This window comes from Equus asinus, chromosome 20 (genome assembly GCF_041296235.1).
Source record: "Equus asinus isolate D_3611 breed Donkey chromosome 20, EquAss-T2T_v2, whole genome shotgun sequence".
In the NCBI taxonomy this organism is placed as follows: domain Eukaryota; kingdom Metazoa; phylum Chordata; class Mammalia; order Perissodactyla; family Equidae; genus Equus; species Equus asinus.
The window spans coordinates 79,247,693-79,268,473 of NC_091809.1; the positions used below are offsets into that span (position 1 = coordinate 79,247,693).

General features: G+C 47.6%; 1 protein-coding gene across 8 annotated transcripts in view; it reads left to right on the top strand.

The window, feature by feature from the left end:
* The window catches only part of TENM4 (teneurin transmembrane protein 4), a 728,135-nt gene that overhangs the window by 291,574 nt on the left and 415,780 nt on the right, over nucleotides 1–20,781 (top strand). The gene's annotated exons all lie outside the window — the stretch shown is intronic.

Sequence of the window (20,781 nt, forward strand, 5' to 3'; positions counted from 1 at the left end):
CTTGCCTTCCCTTTAGGATTTTAGTACATTTCAAAAGCTTGTAGAACCTTAGAGAGGAAAAGGTCCTAGAAGCATGCACCATTCGATAGATAGATAGATAGATAGATAGATAGATAGATAGAGGTATATAGATATTTGGCCTATGGGGACTGCTAAGAAACTTGGCATTTCCCCACATTTAGGATTTTAATAGAGTTCTTCCATAATTTAGATTTGAAATCCATTCCTCTTCAAGTCTTGCCATGTCTCTTTCTTCACTAGACAATTCAAAAAATGGTTGCAAAGATCCTGTCCCTCCTTGGTATCTTTTCCTATTCTTTGTTCCTCCAACAACTCCTCATAATTTGGTTTCTAGAGCAATTCCTGCCCTGATCACCTTCTTTACAATACTGTAAATGTCTCCTTAAAAAGGGGCACCAGGGGGGCTGACCCAGTGGCCAAGTGCTTAAGTTCACGTGCTCCGCTGCAGGCGGCCCAGTGTTTCGTTGGTTCGAATCCTGGGCGCAGACATGGCACTGCTCATCACACCACGCTGAGGCAGCGTCCCACATGCCACAACTAGAAGGACCCACAACGAAGAATATACAACTATGTACTGGGGGGCTTGGGGAGAAAAAGGAAAAAATCAAAATCTTAAAAAAAAAAAAAACAAGGCACCAGGCTGGCACACAGGCAGAGCTCCACCAGCATCCTTTGTCCCAGGAGACCCTTAAGAATTGGAGGAAGAGAAACCTAAGGACCAGACTTGGGTTCCAGTCCCAGCTCTGCTCTTGCTGTGCTCTCAGGAAAGTCCCTTCATCTCTCTGATCTCAGAGAAAACAAGGAGGGTAGGCCAAGATGGTCTCTAAGATGCTACTCACTTCCATGTGGACAATGTTGCTGCCTCAGAGGAAAGAAGTTGCAGTACAGCAGTGCGCCAGGACTTGAGGATCAGTGGGACCTGGGTCCCATCCCAGTCCTATCACTTGTTGACTATGTGGCCGCAGGCTGTCACCTCTCCTCTCTGAGCATCCATTTCCTCATTTGAGAAATAAGGATATTAATAGACGTGGCAAAGGATTTGTGTGAGGTGTGCTGGGGTAATACACAAAGCATTTGGTAGCTGGCTGGCAGGAAGCATCCGGTAAATGGTGGTCCCTGGTAGTGGAGTCAGTAGTGGTGGAGCCACTTCCCTTTAGCTGGAGACGAAGACAGGAGGTGGTAAAGACCCTAAGAAGAAGAGAAGAGGGAAGATGTGGGCATGTTTATTAGGGATAGGGGAGAAGAATCCACACCCCCTAAACTCTCGTGCAAACACAAGCCAACTCTGGAAAGTTCACGAAATTAAATTCTACTTAGAATTAGACAAGGAAGGATTGGTTGCTATGGAACGTAGAGTTAAAAGGGAAACTTTTAAGGTAGAGCTGCACAGATTCTGCTAACTCTGGCTGCTGCCACAACCGCAGTCCTGGAGGATGAGGATTGCTGTCTCCAGAAGGAGGGTCCTTAGACCCCTACTAGACCTGGGGTGGGGGGCCTTGAGAATCATCAACTATTTATATATGTTCAGAAGGCTGGTTGTAAGGATGAGGGACTGAGTGTGAAAGGGATTTATAAGCTGTAAAGTGCCCTGCACATATATGTATGTTTGTATTACTATGTATTATGGGCTATTTCAATCCTTTGGAAATTAGGAGAGAGGGTAAAACTCAGATGAGCTGGGTGTGTAATGAACCATCAGAGTCCAGCCCACAGACTGCTGAGTGAAACAGTGTGTGTGTGTGCGTGCATGGACATGTCTGTGTGTATGCACATATGTGCCTGTGTGTGTCTGCTCGTGTGTGGGGGTTTGTGTGTGTGTGAGAATCTTAGAGCCCTTAGGAAGTGGCCACCACTCTTTACACAGTGACTGGCTGCCTGGAGGGAATGTAACACAGCAATGAAAACACAGGCCGTGGGGTCAGTCAGCCTTGCTGTACAACTGAGCGGCCCTAGGACCTTGGCCACATTTTCAACAGGAGTGCCACAGTCCCTGCCTTTGTGGAACTTAGAGTCTGTGGACGGGGCCACTCTGAGGAGTTGGGAGGCTGCTGCATAGAAGGTACCCTTCACACTAAGAAAACGCCCAGGATGCGTGAGTGCCTTTCTCCCACGGTCAATGGAGTTGGTCAGAGTTTCGGAAAGTTGTTTTGGCCTGTTGGATAAAAGGTGTCTTAGATTCTGCAGGACCTTTCCTCTGAGAGCCCAGGCGCCTTGGTGGTTGGAGAGCCCACACAGGTAAACACACCCTCCAGCCCTACTGAAAGGGCTAATAACACCTCGGCCATCCTTCTGAGTCCCCTCCCTCTGTCTGTGCTGTGGGGCTGACAAATCCTAAATTCAGGAGAACTGTGAACTGGGCTGTCATTTAAGGTTTGGAACAAGGATTTTTTTTTTTTTAATTTGGAAATTAAACATAGCTATCATCATGGCCTTTGTTCTCCAGATAGTTACTGACTGTGCATACCGGGGTGCTGCTCCAGGCTAATGCTGCTGGGGATGCCACTGGCCAGAGGTGCCCCTTTTGGGGGTGTCCTGGGGAAGACTGAATAATCACGTAGTACAGTGTTTTTCAAACTACGGGTTGTGACCCATTACTGGGTCATGAAATTAATTTGGTGCTTCAAATTTATCCCACATGTTAAACAAAACAGAGTAACCCAGTAACCAATAGAGTAGGTGAAGAAATTTACATTGTATATGTTCAACAAAGGCCTCCTATCCAAAATATATATAGTAGGAATAAAAGAGGAAACTCCTACAAATCAGTGAGGAAAAGGCAGACAACCTAATAGAGAAACAGGCAGAGACTCAAACAGACATTTCACAAATGAGGCTATATATCCAAATAGCCAGTAAGCATATGAAAACGTTATTAGTTATCAGGGAATTGCAAACTAAACCTGCAGTGAAATACCAGCACATACCCATGAGAACGGCTAAAATGAAATGATAGACAGCAGTGTTGACGAAGAAGTGAAGCAGCCGGGACTCGCCCGCACTGCCGGCTGAACTGCCCTTGGGTGTAATGACTTTGGAAAACGGTCTGGCAGCACCAACTAAAGCTGAACATATGCACACCAGCAATTCCGTTCCCAGATACACACCCATGAGACATGCGTACACGTCTACCAGAAACACGGCCATCAGCAGTGGAATGGATTAATTGTAGTGTAGACATGCAGTGGAATATTGCACACAGTAATATCAATGACCCTCACAAATATAACCTTTGGGGAAAAAAGCCAGCCACAAGAAACTTCATGAATCTATTTACATAAAGTACAAAAGCAGACAAAACCCATCTCTGCCCTTAGTAGTCAGGATGGTGGTCTCCCTTGGGAGAGGGGTTGGTGAATGGCAGGGAAGAGGTGAACGGGAGGGGGCTTCCAAGGTGCAGATAATGCTCTGTCTTTTGATCTGGGAGCCGGTTACATGGGTGTTTTCCATTTGTGAGAATTTATCAAACTCTTCATTTATGACGTGTACACCCTACTATACATACGTCATGCTTCAATAAAAGTTTATAAAATGAACTTATAAATTATAATTTATAAATGAATATAAACAAGAGAGGGGCCAGCCCGGTGGCGCAGCGGTTAAGTTCACATGTTCCGATTCTCGGTGGCCTGGGCTTCGCCGGTTCGTATCCCGGGTGTGGACACGGCACCGCTTGGCAAAAGCCATGCTGTGGTAGGCATCCCACATATAAAGTAGAGGAAGATGGGCATGGATGTTAGCTCAGAGCCAGTCTTCCTCAGCAAAAAGAGGAGGATTGGCAGTAGTTAGCTCAGGGCTAATCTTCCTAAAAAAAAAAAAAAATAGAAAATACAGCAGGTAGTTAGGGTGAGCGTTGTTAAGTGAAACTTAAGTTCCATGGGTGTACTATATGTGTGTCTATACTGGGTGAGATGGCCAATGTATTTCTTACCATGAGGTACAGTCCAAAATATTGACAGCCACTGATTGAATCTAACCCTCTCATTTTGAGACAAGGAATCTGAGACCCAGAGAAGAGGGGAATTCGGAGCAGACCTAGGAGGAAAGCAGGGCTGAAAGAAGACTCCGGGTCTCCCTCTGCTGATTCTGTGTCTCCAGTTTCCGCTGCCATCGGTGGAACGGGGCACTTGGATTAGCAGGCTCCGTCCGGCACCTTAATCTCTGGGAGGCAGCCTGTGCTTTTGGTCCAAGGGAAGCGATTGTTTTCCTCCCACAGACGGGTAGAGTCGTGGGCCCCGTCACCTCTGCAGGGGCTTGGTTCCAGCTCCCCCAATTCCCTCCCTCCTCCTTCCTGCCTCTTCTGCCTGATCTGCTTCCCTCTGAGCTGCAGAAACACCACTGCACTCAATCGTGTTTTCATTTGTGTAAAACGACTGTGGTGCGAAAGCTATTTTATGGTTGTAGAAGTTGGAAAACTGCGAAGAAAATACATTGGGAGAATAAGATCCAGCAAAGCATGCATCAGTTCTGGCTTTGTGCTTTTATTGTGTCACGAAATTGTGAGTCCATTCAGCAGACCTCTCCTTCCAGGGGTCAGGGAGCTACAGCCTCTGAGGTACAAGAAGAGCAGGGTGCAGCCCTGTCTCTGCCGGGAGAGGAGGAAAATAGTGTGTGGATTTTAAAAGGCTCGGTATGAACCTTGCCAAGGGCCTGGAACCATCTTAACTGGGAGAGTTACACCACATCAGCGGTTTTCCAGCTCTTTTGACTGTGACCCACAGCCCAAAATACATGGGGCATCTTCGCTCTGGACACATCCCCACCCACACAGGGAGACAGGTGCGGTTTATGATGTAATAGCTCAGGCCACCCCAGGAGGGGCGTCTAGCCAACCTTGTGGGTAGGGAGTCAGGGGTGCCTCAGAGAAGGTTTTACAAAAGCTAAGAGATTTGAGCTAAAGATTAAAGAAAGGGAGACCACAGAGGCAAGACGGCTGAGGACAAGCCAGCAGGTGAAGGAAGGCATGTTGTGTTCTGGCAACTGCCTGTGGTTCCATAGAGTTAAAGTGTAGGGAATGGGCAGGGACTGTAGGAGAGGACCCAGAAGAGGTGGGCAGGGGCCAGATGGCGAAGGGCCTCTGTGCTCTGACAAGGAGTGTCCAGGGGAAGAGGAAACATCCCTGAGACTCATATAGGCGAGCAATGCCTGTGGCCTGGGAGACACAGGAGAGATGCAGGCAGACACAGCTATGGATATTGGTGCAGTCCCAGAATTTCGTTGTCGTCTTTCGTCGAGAGCTGTTCTGATCTAGGCCTGAACGCAAGAGCTGGAGAGGTGAGTAAGACAGGGTTCAGTTCACAGCCTTGCAGCCCTGCCAGTGGACTGACAGGTCCAAACCCAACACCAATTTGACATAGTAGTTATTATTCTGGGTCAAAATGTCCCAAACCGTGTTTTATGATACATCAGTGTCACAAAATGTTGTTAAAAAGAAAAAAGAAAAAAAAAAGAGGAGGATTTCCTTTGGAGGGATGTGAGAAGTGCTGTCCACTGAAAGGCTCCTGGTAGCTCTCGCTGCAGCTAGCACACTGAAAGCTCTGGAAGTTCTGCATTGAGGATGCTAACCTAATGTTTCCCGAACTTATTTGCCCCAAATAAGTTTTTGTGTGTCTATTCAAATCCCTCTGTTTTTCGGATTTATGTTGCAAACTTCCATCCTAGAAAATGACCTGAAGGCTGTTAGGGAAGTCTGAGGAAGAAGAAATGGGCTCTGCAAATTCACTGGAGAGCTTCCCAGAGAAGGGAGCCTTTGTGCACATTACACAAGGCCCGGTCTGAGCCTAGCACAAGGTCTGGCCCCCCAGCGAGTGCTCAGCAAATAATTAGTAAATGAAGGCACAGCTGCTGCGTTTGCCAGTGGGAAGAGCCTGGAGTTCTCAGCAGAGGCTGGAGGACAGAGGGTGCACGTGGCAGTGGTGCTGGGCAAGTGTGCCCTTGGCGTTAGATGTAGGGTCGCTGTCCTCTGACTGTCCCCCCTTCTCTCGACTCTTTTCGGAAAGTCAATAGAAGGCGGCAAAGGAAAGTGGTTTAAGGTCCCTAACTCTGCAGCTGGACCGCCTGGGTTTGAATCCCAGCTCCAGCACATCCTAGCTAGTTCCTTGGACAAGTTGCCCTAACCCTTCTGTGTCTCTGCACCTTCCTCTGTAAAATGGTCCTAAAACTAGTGCCCAGCTTAACAGTGCCCAGCATTCAGCGTTACCAGGGGCGTGGTCCTGGGACACAGGCCTGGCACGTGGGTGGCACCACACAAGCGCTGTAACAGTCCTCATTTGTGGGCTTCTTCCACCAGTTTCCTCCCAGGGTCTTTGTCTGAGATCCCTTTCCCAGCGTTTCCCAGCAGACCGCCACCCTCCTGTTCCTGAGCGAGGCCATCAGCACATCTGTCTTCCCCCCACCGGCATCGGGAAGGGCCAGGAGGATGCTTCTTCACCTTCAGTGGTCAGGGCTGATGGAGGTGCGGCTCAGGTTCCGTTCCTGGTTATCAGTGCTCGACCACTCCGGCTGGGTAAATATTTCTGCGAGAGTCCAGCACATCTATTATTAATTTACTGCAAGCAGCTGCTGTACTTTCCAGAATCGCTTCTGCGTACACATGTTTTTGTAGGCCGTGTAGAGTTCTCCTGACTTTACTGCTTTTCACGGGGTGTGGTGGCGATCAGTCTTCCCTGCCTTTGTCGTCCTGGGGGAGGTGGACAGTTGTGTGAACAGTGGGCATGGGGTGCACGTTGGATCTTGTGTCATTCTGATCATGGAGCAAGTGGAATCCTGTTCTCTACACCCCCTACTTCCAGCTCCACACCTGGCTGACAGGCCAGAAGCCTGGGTGTCATCCTTGAGAGTACCCTCTCTGTCATGGCCCCATGTCCAATCAGTCACCGAGTCCTACGGGTGCCACCTCCAAAATCTCAGGAATCCAATTCCTCTCTCTTGTGCCACCATCACCCAGCTAATCCAAGTAGCCATCTTCTGTCATCGCCCAGGTCCCCGCGTCCCTGATCACTAAACCAGATCAGAATCCCTGCTCTGTGTTCCCATAGAAACCCCCTTTTTAAATCTCCTTTAAATCTTAATTATGTCTTCCCATTCGGACTTCTCTGCTGGACTGTAAGCCTGTGAGGATTGGGACCAAGTGCATGTAATGGTGCTCGACAAGTATAAATGTCATCCTGGTTAGTGACAGACAAGACTATGCTTTTCCTCTCTACCTCCCTCCCCCCTCCCTTCTCTCCTTTCTTTATTTTTCTTAATTACAGTTGAAAGGAGACTAGTGATCTTCTAGTCAAAAGGAACCTCAAGGCTACTGTGGGAGGAAAGGAGGGAAAATAGGCCAGACCCTGAGCCACCAACCCCTCAGCAACCCAGAAGCTACCCTATAATTCCCTTAGACGTGAGAATTTTACTTTAGATTTTCTTTAGGGAAAGTAAAAAGTGGTTCTACGATAAAAGGTTTGGAAAACACTGATCTATTCTTATATTTTCCTTTTTCAGAGAAAAAATGTACCAAGTATTTTGCATATGTTCACTCATAAACAAGGAAGGTATTATCCTCATTTTACACATTCAGAAACTAGTGCTCAGGGTACTTAGGAAACTTGTCCATGGTTACACAGCCAGTGTGTCCAGAATTCCTATCAGGATTGTCAGACTCCAAACTCTGTCCACTGCCACCTGCTGCCTCCCATAGGCCTGTCATCCAACAAACGGTGGCTTCCTGAGCCAGCATTTCAGTCTGACAAGAGTCAGTGGCCAGAGACAGATCATTGGGGTTTAATTGGGCACCACTTGCTCAGAGGGACAGAGTCTTCACTCCTAGGGTTTCCTGGCTGTGTGGCTGTGAGATGCTAATTAGAGAGAAATGGTATTCTCGTAGGCCAGGGAAGAGCTGGGCTGCTCCACCAAATGGTCTTTTATGCCTGAAATAAAGCTACTTGAGCTGGGAGCCCTGACTCCCCAATACCTTCGGCACAGCCTGGGTCTTCCTTCCCATGTGTGAGGAATTTCTTCCAAGGAAATCCTAGACAAGGGAGCCACCCAGGACAAGAGAACTGTGCTCCAGATTGTACAAGAAGGAGGTATTTGGTTCACCTTGAGCTCTAGTGTCTCTCTCTTTCCTTTGCCCCAAGCCCGGGTTATCTGACTTTAACTTTGGGGTGAAGTCTAGCTATTTAAACAACAGTGAAACTAGAATGGAAGACAGGAAAGCTGAGTTCTTACCCCAGCTGCCTCAAGAACTCACCGTGTGACTCACTTTGGGCATGTCCCATGGCCTCTCTAAGTCTCAGTCTCCCCATCTTTAAAATGAGCGTTGGACAAGATGATCCTGCCCTCCATGACAAGGATAGTTGGAAGTGCTGACTGCAGCGGCTTTGTCTGAGTTTACATCCCAGTTCCACTCTTACTGCTGAGTGACGTTGGGCAAGTTATAGAAGCTCTCCATGGCCAGTTTTATCATCTGCAAAATGGGGTGGTGGTAATTCTATCTCATAGATTTGTTGTAGGGATTAACAAGTAAAGCACTTAGAATAATGCACACCACATAGTAAGTTGTTTAGTTAGTTAGTTATTGTGGTTATGGTTGTGATCATCTCCATTCATGAAACCATATATTATGATTCTGCACTTTTGGTTGTCTAGAGCATGTCCAAGTCTCTCAGTGGTTGGTATTTATACTGTTAGCTTTCATTGGCTGAGAAGATAGATGACAGAAAGCTGCTGTGGATTCAGTAATGTTGGAGCTCATTGTATATTCATCATAACAGCCCTATATTGTGCAAGACATCAATTCGATTATGACAATGCATGGTGAGCCAACCTACAGGTTCCTAGATTGTTCTAGTAACACTATGTCTCCCAGTTAGAAACCTCTGATCTAGATTATTGCTGTTTCCCCCAGTATAGTTCCTGGCCCATAGTAGGCACTGAGTTAATGTCTGAATAAACAAGTGACTGGATGGATGGATGATGGATGGATGATGGATGGATGACGGATGGATGAATGGTTGGATGAATGGATGGATGAGTCTGTTTTATATTTGCCTCTTGATTTATTTTGAGCAGAATAATAAGTGTGTGTGTGTGTTAATGTACGTGTCTGTCTATGAACATTTGCAGAGAAAGCCCGAGCCATTTCTCTCCCAGGGAAGAAGATAGTCATCGTCACATAGTTTGCATATTCCCCTATCTTTCAGTTTATAAGGTCATTTTTCACTGGAGTCTTTTCAGCTGTCTGCCGTTGACAAAAGATAAGCACTCCCTCTGCTTCTCCCATGCCTTTCTCCTCTAACAATGAAGGCTTTGTGCTGGGAAGGTTGCCTATGGATGCTTCTTTCCCAAGGCCCCACAGCCTTGCCTGGCTTCTGTCAAGAGTATTGATGGGGGAGGGGTCACCAACAGTCGAATTCAGGGAGCAGTGCCTATGGCCTGGTGCCAACTCAACAAGTCCGGCTGGCCTAGATAATTCAATATCTATTCTAGGATATAGGCAGGCTGGTCACCTGAGCTGGTTATCCAGCATCAGCAGCCAGCACCCTGGAAGTCATCAAGCTCTGGTTTCCCAGAGCCTTTTGCCCTGGGCCCGGGAGAGGATGCAAAGTTGGAGAGGATGGGTGGGAGATGGCAGAGTGACAGGTACCCACTCTTGGGGTGTGAAGAGCTTCACCCTATAGGAGCAAGAGGCTGCTGTGGCTCCTGCACCTTAGGGCTTCAATTCAGTGTTGAGATTAAAATACGAATGGCCTGCCTCGCCGCACACTTACTTAGGAACACATTGGCTTGAGCTGCTTAATGAGTGTTAGCCAGGAAACTCAGAAAGGCCCGGGCAGGCTCGGTGCTAATGCCTTCTTGATTAGAATATTCAATGTGTCGCCCTTTGAAAGCCAGCAGTTGCCGGAGAGCAAACCCAGGGTTGAGATTTCCTGGTAACCCTGACATTCCCACTGTTTTCAGATGTTTACAAATCAGTAAGCTAATCTGGGTAAGGAATGGTCATGGGGATGGTTTTAATAAAGACAAGGACAACAAAAACAATCATCACAATAGTAAACAGTGCTTATCAAACCTGGCTGCCCACCAGAAACAGCCGTGAGTTTCTTTGTTTGTTGTTTGCTTTTTGCTGTTTTGAAAATACAGACTCCTGGGCCCTATACCCAGTGATTCTATTTCTGTAGACCTGGGGCCCCGGGACTCTATATGCTGAACAAGAACACTGGATGATTCTGATGTTCCTGGCTGAGCCAGCTTTGGGAAGTGCTGCTCTATAGAATGAGGGCAGATTTGACCCAGATTGGCATCCGACAGCTACTTTCCTAAGCTGTGTGGCCTCATGCTATTGCTTAGCCTCTCAACGTGAGATATTTCTTTAAAAAGGGATTAGATAAAATGGTCAGCCACCATGGGAAACAGTATGATGATTCCTCAAAAAAGTAAAAATAGAATCACCATCTGATCCAGCACTTCCACTTCTGGGTATATGTCCAAAGGAATTGAAAGTATAGATTTGAAAAGATATTTGTACACCCATGTTCATGGCAGCATTATTCACAGTAGCCAAGAGGCGGAAGAAACCTGTGTCCGCCAAATGATGAATGAATAAACAAAATGTGTTATATACACACAGTGGAATATTAGTCAGCCTTAAAAAAGGAAAGGAATTATGACACGTGCTACACTGTGGATGAGCCTTGAAGACATTATGCTAAGTGAAAAGACTAGTCACGAAAGGACAAACACCGTATGATTCCACTTATGTGAGGTACCTAGAGAAGTCAAATTCATAGAGACAGGAAGTAGAATGGCGGTTGCCAGGGGCTGGGGGGAGGAAGGAATGGGGAGTTGTTTAATGGGTGCAGTTTCAGTTTTGCAAGATGAACAGAGTTCTGTAGACAGATGGTGGTGATAGTTACACAACAAGGTGAATGTACCTAGTGCCACTGAACTGTACACTTAAAAATGGTTACGATGGTAAATTTTATGTTATGTGTATTTTACCACACTAAGAAAAAAAAGGATTGGGTAATATCTTCCGTCCTGAGTCGTTTTGAGAATGGCATAATGTGGCATCTGTAAAGGGCCTAGCACTATGCCTGACACACAGCACACGCACCAAAAGTGTTTCTCTCCCCTTTGTCATTTACCAACTCCTTTCGTAAACTTTTTCTTCTCTTAAGGCTTTTTATCTATGTTCCTTGCAAAGGTATGTCTGAAGGAAAAGGAGAAAGGGAACTAATGTTTGTTGAGAGATAATTATGAGTTATCCCACCTGACCCTCATTTACCCTTGGGAGGTACATATTCCCATTTTACAGATAGAGAAACTGAGGCTTGGAAAGGTTCAATGACTTACCTAAGATCACAAAACTAAGACAAGGCAGAGCTAGGCTTGCCTTGCCAGACCCTTTTGAGCAGTTTTTCACCTACAGATGGTCGGAGAAGGTGGCCACCCCTCTCCAGGGAGAAAGTGCAAAAAGCTCCCCTTACTAATGGACTTTAACATCATTTGAGGCAGTGGAAAGCTCTGTTGAGCATCTTCTTCAGAATCCTTAGAGGAAGCAAAGCCTTGACTAAACTGTGGTTGTGTTTGGTCCTGACCTGCTGCTCAGAGCCAAGCCCTTGACAGCTCTTTCCATCCAAGCCACTGTTAGGCAAGACCCAGTCGTGCTCATCGCATCTAAATGCAACCTCTCCTAGAGACTGGGGTTCTTTGACATCCCTTGAACTCCAAATCAGCCTTAAAACTAGCCACCTGCCCACTTAGCACAAGCAGGAAAGATTTATGTCCCTCAGATACAGAGGAATGCTGATTCCCCTCACAGCACATCCTGTGTGTGGCTGGCTCTGAGATCAAGAGAGAGCTGATGAAGGAGAAAACCATGTGGGCACAGTGTGGTCAAGGTTGCCAGGGTCGTGGTTACTGCCAAAGTCAATGTGTGAGTTGAATTTAACAGCAGATCGAATAGCTGCCTTAACAACTTCATCGTAGCAAAATTAATAGCTAAATTGGATCACCAAATAAAAACGATGATGATGATAATGATGATGGTGGTGGTAGTGGTGGTGATGATAATGATAGAGGTAACTTGAGTAGCTGAACTGGGTACTAAATTGGATCATCTGAAAAATAAAAATTGTGCTTATTATATGTGGATCCATGCTAAGCATTTTACACATTTCCTCTTTTCTCCTCTGAAAAGTCCTATGAGGTGTATATTATCATCTGCTTTACAGACAAGGAGAATTGAGGCCAGGTGACTCACATATCCAAGGCGACACGGCTGATATGGATCTGGAATTGGAACCTGAGGTCTACCTGGCCCCAAACAGTATATTTTTGACTCCAGCAGATTTACTATGCAGTAGGTAAATCAGGACTGATAATTCATTTTCAGAAACAAAATCACTTACTTGCTTTCCAGGAGGAATCCTTTGAAGAGCAACTCTCACACAGTGCATTTAACATAAAACCCTGATTATAAAGATTCATTTGGGGGAGAGCGTTTTCAAGAATAATCCTTCCCATCTGTGCGGCTCCCATGCTATTTCAGAGCACCATCACAGGTATTATGTGAAATATGAACTTTACATAGACAAAACCCTGTCGCTCTGTTCTCTATGGCAGTACTGTCTATTCGGTATTTGTCAGTGGTTAAACAAACAGGCTTTGGTGCTGGATTTGAATTCTAGCTCTACCACTTGTTAGCTGTGTGAGCTCAGGCAAGGTACTTAGCTTCTCTGAGTCTTGGTTTCTCCATCTGTGAAGTAGGCATAATAATTAGGGATTTATGTATGATGCACATTAAGCCCTTGTCCCAGAGCGTCCCAGAACAAGTGAGAAACGTCATTTGTAATTTACCGTGCTCACCCAACAACTTTCTGAGGATATCATTGGCTTCCTATGTAGGGAGCTCTGGTCAGGCTAACGTGGACAGTTTTGTTTCTCAATGTCAATTAATATATTGACATTCTGCCACGTACTTCAGTCTCATGTGAACTTTCCAAGGGTCTTCAGATTTTATCACCACCGGGGTACTGATGAATTTGAGTTTCTGGAAAAGCCAAGCTAATATCCTGACCCCGGGATGGAGAAAATTCCCCAGATACTGCTTCTCTTGTCTGCCCATCCAGGCCTCCGCAGAGTAGAGAAATCTCAGGCAGACCTCAGAGCAGACCTAGGAGAGAACACAGCAGGACATGGCAGGTAGGCAGCTGGGCCTCTGAGGTGGCTGACTGGTACAAGAGAAAAGGCAGAACCCTGCTTGCTGCTAAAGGGCCTCGGCAGCCCTCTGCACCCATCTGTGCCTCAGTTTCCTTGCCTTGCTTTCAAGGTTCTGGTGTTCCAGGTGAGCACCTTGGAATGCCCAAATAGGACATCAGAAGCCAGCTGGAAAGCTGGAACGGCTCACCCTCTTTCAGATGCCAGAAATTCCCAGAAACAAGGGCAGTTGGATATTCAGATTGCGAGTTCAAGAAAGAGGTCAGGGTTAGAGACTAAGATTCAGGCTTAAAGCCCAGGAGTAGATGTGGTCACCCAGGAGAGGGTGTAGCATGAGAAGAAAAGACCAGATGGAGCTTATTGCAATGATTCAGGAGAAATGAAGACCCAAGCTAATCCATGGTAATGGGAACTGAAGGAAAATTACTAAGGTATAGTCCATAGGATGTAGTTTCTGCTGGTCTGGGATTAGGGAAAAGAGAGGAAGAGAGATGATTCAAAGTGGACTAAATTTCAGCCCCTCCCCAGTCCCTTCTTCTGCCCACCCCAGGCTGGGCAGATTGCTCCTAATTTATGCTCTCTGCATGGCACAGCTCTCCATAGCAAACCCTGCAGTGTATCGTAACTGTCTGTGTATGTGTCTACGTCTTCCACATTTCCATCACCCAAGTGCTTAACCACTTCCTTTCAGGTCCTAAATCAAACAATGTGCCCCCCTCCTTCAACTCTCTCTGTCTCCCTTATCCTAATTCATTTTTCTTCACAGTGCCACCCAACAGAGATAATTGGTTGTTTCTTTATTGCCTGTCTCCCCTGACCAGCCCTGAAGCTCGCTGGAGCAGGGACTTTGTCTGCTTTGTTCGTGGCTGTGTTCCTAGAGCCTAGAAGAGAGTTCAGGGGGCTCAATAAACATTTGCTAAGTATCCTTGGCTCTTGACATCCCCAGGCTGAACATCCCTAATTCTCACGGTGTGGTTTCCCAGCCATCCTGGCCACAGTGTTGGAGACCCTCACCGGGCACAGCAGTCCAAAGGCTGGCTACATTGTTCTGTGCTGAATAATTGGACTGGGATTTCTCTTGGTGAAGACACTCTGATGACTAGGACCAGTTACATAATTTGTGGGATACAGTGCAAAACAAAAATATGGGGCCCTTTGTTGAAAAATTATTAAAAATTTCAATTTGCCACAGCAGAACATTCCACCAAGCCTGGGTCCTTCTGAGTGCAGGTCCCTGTGTGACTACACAGATCACACATCCATGAAGCTGGCCCTGCGATGGGGCCCAGATCTTAGACGGTTGTAAATACCAGTCTCCGGATTTCTATTTTGTCAGATAGAAAAGGAACTACGGAAGGACTTTGAATAGAGATGACATTTAAAGTTTACTTCATTTTTTTTTTTTCTGACTGTGTTATACTTATTGTGACAATTTGCACAAGTAAGAAAGGTATAAAGCCCTGTTAATCTCTTCCTCCTCCTAAATCCTGCCCTGCAGGCACCAAATCCAAAAGTAACAGGTGATATTTGGTTAATTTCCTTCTCCCATTCTGAGTTTATTTTTTTCTGTGTAGCATAGTTAAGATCATACTTCAGCCATGACTTCACGTCCTGCTTCATTCACGTGACATTGAAAGAGGACGGGGAGACCTCTTAAGTGCATGCTGAGGGCGACTGGCCTGGAAGCCAGCTTAACAGAGTGGTTTGGGAGTGCAGGGTTGGCAGAAAGGATCGAGACGGAGGCAGACTTAGGGTCCTGGAAGACAGAACTGAGGGGGCCCTGGACTATGGGGTTAGAGGTAAGAATGGAGGGACAATTTGGGAGCTGGAGACCCTCTGATGGGAGGTGACCATAACCTCCACCCTTCTTGAACTCCCTTGACTAATGGGAAAGAATATCAGTGTCTGGTCCTGTCTTTTGGGGCTTCTGCAGATGACAGCAAGCCTTGGGGTCATTTCTCAGGTACAGCTCTTTGGCTCCTCCCCTCTGAGGCTAGACCTGTCTTTCCCCGCTCCTCTAGGGCTCAGACTCCGAAAGCTGGGCCCCTGACAGCCTTTGGCAACAGCAAATGGGAACCCACAGAAAGAGCAGGCATGGCGGGGTCATGGTCCCAAGGTCGGTAGCAGCTGCCTCAGGGTTTCGATTTGCCCATTTTGTTGGTAATTCCCAGTGCCTGGGCTGGCAAGGGGGAGAGTTAACATTGTCATTGGATCCTTAATTGTGCGTTTCATGAATTTTCATGTTTCCGCTTGCAAGCTTAATGTTGCTTTCTCCGTGAGTTTTTTTGTACTTAAGCATAAGAGCCTTGTAATTACAGAGTGTTGTGGATTGCAGAGGTTGATTAAAATGGATTTCATGAAATCTGAAGCTCCCCCCACCCTCTCTCTCTCACGCGCGCTCACACACCCTCTCTCTCTCACCGCCAGTCCAACAGGCGGAGGAGTAACTCAGACAGAATCCCACGAAGCTCAGAGAATCGGGATGTGTATTTTCTTCTCCGTGCTTTTCCTGCCTGGGTCTTGGGTCTGCTCCAAGGCAGTCCTCTCTCTCCTCCTTCCCCCGCCTCCCTTCCCTGAGGGAAGTGCAGCTGTACCCTGGACCCCCAGCCGACTCTGACCCCAGGGCCGGCTGCTTTCTCACTCGCATGACAATAAAACAAGGAATAGATTTTCATCTCTGCTTTTGTACAGCCATGCAGCATGTCTCCTTTACCTTCACAGGCAGCCTTCGCTGCCCTCTGAGAGGGGCGTTCACTTTGAATAGAGGCCTGAAGATTGCTGAGACCAGAGAGGGTGTAAGAATTCCCATTTCAGCATCTCTTCCTCCTGGGACAAGTTGGTCCTTGTTAGAAGGGAGATCTGATCTTTACCTTACTCTGAATCAGGGAGAGCTGGTCGGTGCTCTGAGGACGTTTAAAGAATAAGTGACCTGGGAGTGGGGATGGGGAGTGGGAAGTGGTGGCTGGAAGGTTCCTGGAGGAGGCAGGGCTCTGCCTTGAAGGAAGAGGAGGATCCTGGTGAGATCCCTGGAGAAGGGAAGCAGAAATGTAGGGAGTCCAGCCTGGCTAAACCAGGAGATGATGCCTTAGGAATGATCCTCCTTGACCAAGGAGGAAACCAAGTCAACTGACGTAAGTGAGCGTGTGCCTAATATTAGTGCTGAGGGACTTGGGGAGTCATCTGAGCCACTTCTTCCATTTAAAAGGACGTCTACTTCACCATAGCCAGCCTGACCCAGCAGAGCCCAGGCAGCCTCTTTGCATAAACTAGGAAATGGTGCACCTCCCCTCTGTGTGAACACAGGGGAGCCCAGCCCCAAATCACCCCCATCAGGTGTATGTCCTTGAGCAGTGAACAACCTGCCCAACTATATGCAGCATCCCTAGAACAGAGAATGAAACCAGATTTGTTCTTCTCAGTTCACAGCTCTCCCTGTGCCCCCTATTAAACCAGGATCCCCACCATACTGAACTCTACCTGAGTTTCTAAGAATTTTCTTGTATCCCAGAGCTTGACCACTCATATTCTAGAATTTGATTGTTCATATGGTTTATACACAAGTATACACAAATTAACAGACACAGGTTTACTCATGTGTGTGTGTTTGTGTCCCCTTTAAGTATTCAAAGATGGCACTGCTGATGCCAGAACCTGTTCATGGTTGGGTGAAAAAGACCACTTCTTGTGCACCCCACCCATGGATGGGGCAGGTTGCATCTTACTTCTGTGGCCCCATCACCCACCCTGCCTCTCTCTGCCTACACCTTGCCCTCCCACTGTGAACTTAGAGTTCCTCACACAGACAGTATGTTTCATAACTCCATATCTTTGTCCTGATCCATCTTTCTGGAGTGCTTTTCTCCCACTGATTCCATCTAGCAAATTCCTTCAAAGCTGTGCTTCAGCAACATCTCTCTGAGGCCGTCCTTGTCCCGCCCTCCCCTCTTCTCTGTATGACCCATGTCCTCTGTGTGTACAGCATCTGTTGCTTGGGTGGCACCATACTGTCTTTGGAATTCCATGGCAGTTTCCCCACTAGAGAGTCACCTCCCGAGGGCGGGCCCCCATCTCTGTGTCCCCTGTGCCCCCAGCATTGGTCCTGGCGCATTGAGGAGTCTCCAAGAAAGCTTGCTGTTGAATGGAGCTGATACCCTTTTGGTGAATGAGTTAGTCCTGAAAGACGAAGAGAGAGCCTTTGCGGCATGGGGCCCAGGGAAATGGTCACAGCTTCATAGTCTGGGAAAGCAGGGTCAGGACTTGTCTCAGATACCCTGTCCCAGCGTCCAGTGTCACCCTTCCAAATTAGACACATCCCACTGATAGTCCCAGATGGGGAGCCTGTGGAGCAGGCCGACCTCTGCTTTGCCCTGAACTTTGGAACTCCCCTGAAATGCACATCCCCATAGACCTGGCTGGGTGTGTGGTCGCTGCTCCAACTTGTGCATCCAGAAGCCCCAGACAGAAGTCCTTTCCTCTCGTAGGCCAGCAATGTCACTTGGTCTTGTTCCAACTGTTGACAGGGAGAGGTGGCAGAAAATCCCCATTCTCTCACCAGCACACATTCCCCCAGCACCTCTGGACCATGGACTGTAGACACCAGGCCAGAGCTGCCTACCCAGGGTGCCCCGTGTGCTGCGAACGAGTTACAGTGGGGTGCAGCCATCAATCCCCTCCCCTCGAGGGTGGTGAGGGAGTGTGCTGCAGCGACAGACCGATGCTACCATCTCTTCTGTGCACTGTGGGTTGGTAAGGGCTGGGCAGCCGTGTAGCAGGTTTTTTGCAATGGAGAGAACCTGGTCCAACTCTGAAGGTGATGCAGGAGAGAGGGTCTCTTTTAAAACAGGGTGGGCCTCAGGCTGTGAGAGTGATTGTGGCGGAGATGGACACAGTGTGTCGGCTGCAGACCGGGGGGTTGTTATTATTCTGCTAAAGGGGGTCAGGGAAGACTTTATAGAAGAGGCGATGTTTAAGCTAGGCCTCCAAGCATAGGTAGGAATCTAGCAGCGGGAATGTCTTGAGAAACCAGACCATGGAAGGAGGTGAGCAGAAAGGAAGGGAAGAAATAACAGGAACAACAATAATCATAGGAGCTATATCAGGCACCAACGGAGTGCCAGGTGTGGACTGTCTCATTTAATCTTCCTACAACCCTGTGGATATCCCCATTTTTACAGCTGAAAGAACTGAGGCACAGAGAGGTTCACTGTGCCCGGAATCACACAGCTAGTAAGCAGCAGAGCGAAGATTCAAAACCAAGCTTTGTTCCCTAGGCCGCCCTCTTATAAACATTAAACTGAAGATATCTGAGTACCTATTATTTGGAAGGCACTGGATGGCCCTTTCCAAATGTGTTCCTATTAAACCCTCTCAGTGGCTCTGAAATGCTTCATGCCCATTGTACGTGTGGGGAAATAGAGGCTTAGCGGGGCCGTCCAGCTTATCTGGTTCCCTCGGCTGGCTGTGCTCGGCTTTGACCTTCAACCTGCCTTCCAGCCTCCAAAGCTCTTCCAGCTCACAGCAGAGCTGGCCTCTCAGGTTCTCAGTCTCTTGCTCTCCTTGCCCCTTTGCTAGAAGGCCTCCTGGGCTCGGCCCAGGCCCCTCACAAGACCCACTGCCCCCAAAGCCTGTGAAGTGAGGCTGGTTCACATTCAGGCTGGAGGAAGCTCGCTTCACGTGGCTGCCTCTGCCCTCGCGGCAATTAGGCTCTTTCACCCCAAGCCTGCCAAGATCGCTGCATAAATACTTGTGCTTGGCCAAATTTATTGGCGAGCTATATTATTTACATTTTAGAAATAAAAAGTGAAATAAATCATAAGTGGCAATATTCTGCTTCCATAAAAACCACCTGCAGCTCGGAAAGGTAGCTGGCACCTGGCTCTGCTGCACTGTCACACGTCCCTGCTCACTGCCGTAAATGTTAACATCCCTCCTTAGATGGATAACCAGCTCTGACAGGAACCCACAGATGTGTGCAGAGTGACTCACTGCGGCACTGGCATCATCAAATTGAGGTGATGGAATTATCCTGGGCCTGCCGGATGGCAGAGAGGAAATTACCAACTGTGGGTGTTGGCAAGTCTGCGTGTCTTTGGGGGTAGGAGAGGGCGGAGAGGGAGGGGGGCAGAGAGAAGGGAAGGACAGATAGAGAACAGATCCTCATCTAAGCACATTCACCAAACGTGAGCGCATTGCCAGACCCAGTTCAGGATGGGTACCAGGCCCAGTGGCCAGTGCTGTTGCTGGCCTGGAAGCACCTAAGGAAAGAGGAGAGATCTTTTTTAGTGTTTGATTAATATTTTTATCTTTTTCCAATCACAAAAGTAATACCACCTAACGATGTTGTGTCCTTTTGAGGATGTAACCTGTGCAGGTACATCATGCCCTTTTGCCCCTTGTTGATGATGTTCATTTTGATCCCTTGGTTAAGGTGATATATATCTATATATATATGAGATTTATTTTAAGGAATTGGCTCACACGATTGTGGGCTGGCAAGTCTGAAATCTGCAGGGCAGACTGGAGGCTGGAAAGTTAGGCAGAAGCTGACGTTCAGTCTTGAGGCAGAATTGCTTTCTCCGGGAAACCTCAGTTTTTGCTCTTAAGGCCTTTCAACTGATTGGGTGAGGCCCACCCACATGGTTGAGGGTAATCTCCTTTGCTTAATGTCAGCTGATTGCGGAGTTAGCCACATCTACGAAATACTTTCACAGCACCTCCATCTAAGTGTTGGATTGGATAACTGGGCATACAGCCCAGCCAAGATCACACATAAAACCAACCACCACAGATGGCTGCCTGTTCCCCCATTGCCATTTTTTCCATTATAATAAATAAGTACTTTGTAGGTAGATACTTCAAGACTATGTAAATATCCTGTTCCTTACTCAACATTCCTCCCCTCCATTTGGCATCTATTGCTGATTCTTGTTGGAATCAAAGATACTATGACAGCTACATAAGGAGCTTTCCCTCCCAGAGGGCATTTGGGAACCTGGTTTCAGGCCCCAGCTCTACCACTCAGTTGATCACGTGACCTTGGACAGGTTACTCGACTTTCCCGAGCCAGGGTCCTCTCTCTCAAATAGGAGTGATGATATTTGCCCCAAAGCTTGGAGTGCTTACTAGAGGCAGTAACAGATACCAAGAAGGCACTTCACAAATGTTTGTAGCATTGAGGGCATTAAACAGACACATCCACGCCTCAGTGAACTAATGGCTGATCTTATTCCTGGGCATCAGTGATTAGCAGAGTGGTCTGAGACCACAGGGAAAGTTCCCAGAACAAAACGGTCATCTTGATCCTCCTCCCCATGGGGTGCAGTGTCAAACCCCGCCGTTCACACTGACCCAGGGAACGCTGACCGACGTGACAGGAGACATGACCTGAAAAACGTCCCAGAACTGGTGACATTCAGGCTGAGTCTTGAAGGACAAGGCTTGAATTCAGACAAGAGAAGAGAAGTATTCCAGGTGAAGGGAATGGCAGGCGCCACGGAGGTGGTGGGGGGGAGGAGAAGAGCTATTTTGGAAGCTTGCACCAGTGCTGTTAAGTTTTCC